Source organism: Corvus moneduloides, chromosome 3 (assembly GCF_009650955.1).
Source record: "Corvus moneduloides isolate bCorMon1 chromosome 3, bCorMon1.pri, whole genome shotgun sequence".
In the NCBI taxonomy this organism is placed as follows: domain Eukaryota; kingdom Metazoa; phylum Chordata; class Aves; order Passeriformes; family Corvidae; genus Corvus; species Corvus moneduloides.
In genome coordinates, this window is record NC_045478.1 from 15,949,042 (window position 1) to 15,953,699 (window position 4,658).

Consider the following 4,658-nt stretch of genomic DNA (forward strand, 5'->3'; position numbering starts at 1 on the left):
CTGCAATGACAGCATGACTCCAGCCTTCTTGTGAGCAAAGACTGTATATATCTATAAACGATGGATGCTGGAGGTGAATAGGAAAAATAGAGCCAGCTCTCCCTACATATTCAGAACTGAGGGAAATGCTTTTTTGTCTTCTCCCTGCAAAATGGAAGCCCAGTCTGAAAGATCTTCTGGTTCAATGCATTACAGTCAGGTGCTGTCAATCACTGACCTTATCACCTAATCAATACTCACTCAGGGGAGGTCTAGGCTGAGTATTAGGTAAAGATTCTTCCCCCAATGGGTGGTTGAGCACTAGAACAGGCTTCCCAGGGAAGCAGTCACAGCACCAAGCCTGACAGAGCTCAAGAAGTATTTGGACAATGCTCCCAGGCACACGGTGTGATCTGGGCTTGTCCTGTGCAGGGCCAGGATTTGGACTCGGACTCATAATCCTTGCAAGTCCCTTCCAACTCAGGATATTCTAGTGATTCTATGAACACATTTTTAACAAGGAACATATATTCAATGTTTCTCTTCAAATGCCAGTGTAAATCTTCTTCAGGCATAAAATACTGAGTTGGCTGAATTGAATAGAAGAAGGGTAGAGAAAATACCCATCCTTATTACTCAGTTTGATGATTTAACACACTTCAGCTTTTAAATTATTTAAGCAACTATACATTAATTTTTTAATCAGTCACCCTGAAGACTGCATAAAATAGTTGCTCTTAAGCATTAGAGAGAAAGAAAGTTTTTGTCCACATAGTGCAATGAAATTTTGTAAGAAGCTTCTGACTAACTCAGAGAGCAGCATTAACATTCCACTTCTCTATTCAATCTGCTCCTCATCTGTCATCGAACTGGCTGAGAAATGGTTTGAGGTTTGGAGCTGGTAAATGGCTGAAGGGAACTGGTGAAGCCTGAAGATAGCCGGGTCTGTTCAGCAACACGAGCCTGTAGTGAGCTCCTCTTGAGCTGGCTTTGATATCCCTGTGCAGCACAAAGACTGATGGAGTGGAAATTGAGGATGCAAACCTAACTTTTATAGGCAGCACTTGCTGAACAGAGTGGAAAGAGGTATTCCACATTTTAATATTGACAAATACAGTCAGAGAATGAAAAGTCATATTTGTACAGAAGGGAACAGCAGCTTTGTAAACACTAACCTTGAAAGTGGCTGCAAAGCAGCAGTTAGAGTGAACAGCAATTATAGTGAATAACATCCTCTTTTGTAGAAAGGCTGTGACTCAAATACCAAATATATCAATGGTGCATGAACTGGCATTATGATTGCCAGGCCACGACTGGAATAATGGGCTAAATACCTCTTCCAATCACACTCTAAGTATCTCACATTATGTGTCTAAGAAATGAAAAGCACAGATCTGTTGCACTGCTTGCAAATATTTGTCTGAATTATCCATGTATCCTAGGTTCTCCATCACTTAAAGACTACTAAACCAGATGTCTATATCAATAATTGCATTCTTTATGTGATGGACATGAAAGAAATGTGGGAATACAAATGCTGACTATTTGATTTGATAAAGTGCGTTACACTTTCCCCTTCAAATACTCAGTAGATTTCCTCTCTACTCACTGTATTTTATTTTTGTAGTTTAGTTATGTTCACTTTTACAATAATGTTTTGTTCTTTAAGTATATTATCCATGGATGATCTGCAGATTTCTTTGGTAACGACCTCAAACAAGTAAACTAGAATCTGAAATGATAGATACACAGCCATGTTAATAATTTACATGCCATTGTTTTTATTAAGAATAACCAAACTGATTAATACTTGCAGCACATGACAACGAAGTGTTCACAATACACGAAAGGAACCACTATAAAGTATTAATTATAGGCTCTCAGTAACAAAAATGCATAAGGAATGCTGATAGAGAATTGCAGGGGTGTGATAGAAAAGGGGAAGTTTACATCATATTAGAAAACCCATCAAAATATTTGTTAGATTTTATTTTGTGGATTGAATTTTTAGGGAGAAAGTCAATGGTTCATGGAACATAATTAAATCAATCAGTTAGTACATATTTTAGTTCTCATAATGGATGATGACTCTGCTCATACAACATAAAGCCTGTGTCGTGAATGTGAGTTGTCTACACAGGACAGGGATTTGTGCTTGTTACTGCCTTCCAGCTATGGGATTTCACTGCTAAGCCCATTGCCATTACTGGTGCAAGGAGCTGAGACTCACCTGAAATCTGCCTCTTTCTACCAGCCCTCTGCCATGGATCCTTCCCAGGGGAGCATATCCACCTTTCCCTGCCAGCACTGGCTGCCATTCCATGTCAGCAGGTGATGTCTAGGCATTGCATTCATCGGACTCTCTTCCCAAGCCTCTAACTTCTTTTTCAAATCTCTGGCTGTAGTGGCCTCAAGATGATAGAGTCAAGCAATACTGCCCAAAGTTAACTTGAAGGTTACTCTATGGAACCACTAAGAAATGCCCATAGAATTTGAAATATTGATGTGAATTCTGTAAAATGATAAGGAAATAACTTTGTTCTCATGGAATGTGAAAGGAACAAATGGCACCAAAGTACTTATGTAACTTAAAAAACTCATCAGTGTTAGTGGACTTCTCTGTGTCACTGGAAGATAAAGCTAATTTTGACAAATAAATAGCAAAGGTTAACTTAAAAGATTGAATTGTCAGTATTAAATAGCATTTACCTTCTGTATCTATTGTTACATTGCTATCCCCAGGGCATCTGTGATGATTCAAACAGACAACACCTAAACAAGCAGCTATGTTTTATAATCGTACCAGAAAAAAGAGCTAGTGTTAATATATACTTCTAAAGGGTTTCCACACAAACAAGACTTCCTTATTTAAAGAAAGGTAGAAGCTTTATTTATGTACATGAATAGTTGCACTGAATCTGGGAAGATTATTTATCTGCATTTAACTAACCCCTAATCCTCAGCCACATGGTGCTGAGTGTGAATGGAGATCCTGCTCACCAAGGTGCAGCAGAGCCTTGCAGTATTGACAGCCAAGTTACAATATTAATTGCATTTATGTAATATCTCTTGTCTAAGTACCTCCAAGCACTTTACGAACTAACAAGAAGCCTGCCCATGCTCTTTTTGAAGTCAGTGGCAGCTTTCCAGTTGTCCTCAAAGGGAGCAGCACAGGCTCTGAGCCTCATAATAACGTTAAAGTAGGTTAAGGATCTCTGTGTTCACTGGAGAAGAGAGGGATAGTGGAGCTGAGGAACAGAACCCAAAGGGCTTTTCTCTAACTGTAAGGCTGCCTTTCTCTGGAAGAAACTGTAAAATAATTTATTGGTGAGACCACAAAATGAACCATAAAGAAGGAGCTACTCATAAAGGCTTACACTATTGTTGCCTTAGAATGTGACCTTTTTCTTATTCCAATAACGACAACTGGAGACAAAGCTGGGCTTCCAGGGATATCCCTCTACAATTGCTGCAATGGCCTTGCAAAGAGCTGCTCCTTGGAAAGGCTTTCTTTTTCCTCCCTGAGGCATTCTCTACAGAGGTATACAGCATTTCTAGAAGTCTAGTTGCTTTGCTACTACATTTTCTGTGCCCATGAGTGACCTGTTTGCACACCAATGCTCTTGATTTCTTGAGCTACAGTAATTTTAGAAGGAATGAAGTCAGTAAATATCTGCACTTGCACTCTTAAGCACTTTCCTGGTAGCTGTCCTCAGCACTGATTCCCATTTCAGCCAAGTGCTCCGGTATCTCATCTTCATTCAGATTCTCACAGGCAGCCAGTGGTGCCTCTTTTGTATCATATGCAAAGGTCTTTATGGAGGCATGAGGGTCATGGCTCTGCCAGAAGCTGCAGGCTTAACCATCCCTTTTGCAAAGATAAATAGCATTTAGTGAAATGGCACCATTTCAGCAGTAACTGGAATACAGTCATAAAGAGGATGTTATCAGAGACAATAAATGAAAGGGGAGGATTTCACAGCCTAATTCAATGCTGTTTCAAAACAAAAAGGCTCCAACAATGGATCCAAATGGAAGGAACCAGAAAATAGCCTGTAGTAATATTCTTCTAGTCTGCCTATATTTTAGAAGATTTAATTTTTTTTTTTTTTGGGGGGGGGAACAGTGCTGCCAGGGAGCCTACAGCCTATTTCCAGGCAGCTCTCCATCAAACACCCATGTGACATCAAAAATGTATATGAAGGCACTGGAATTTCCTGTGATGCCATGTGTGTAATGCTGTCCAAGTGGCTCAGCAAGGAGAACTGCTGTAGCAGATTCCACCAATATAAATTAGATTATTTGGACCTTGCAGAAGACATCTTCACAGAAATTGCCCCTGCTCATCAGTGTGCAGAGGGAAGAAAGGCTCATAAGTGTTAAGCATCGTGTTATGATTCATCCACACAAGGAGATGTAAATGAGCACTTTTAGTGGGTACAGACAGGACCATCTTCCTGCCTTACCAGTCACATAATTCTTTTTTTTTAATATATTCTAAATGGCATCAGCTCTAGAGATAAAAGTTACTTATCTCTGCAACATAATCCCCCCTACCCCAATTTCTGGCCAAATTTGCTGCCTGCCTCCCAGTTTGCAGTCTGCTCACCATCCATCTTCATTGACTTTTCCCCCACACCACTGCGAGATTAGAACACCACGAGAAATTAAAGGCAGTG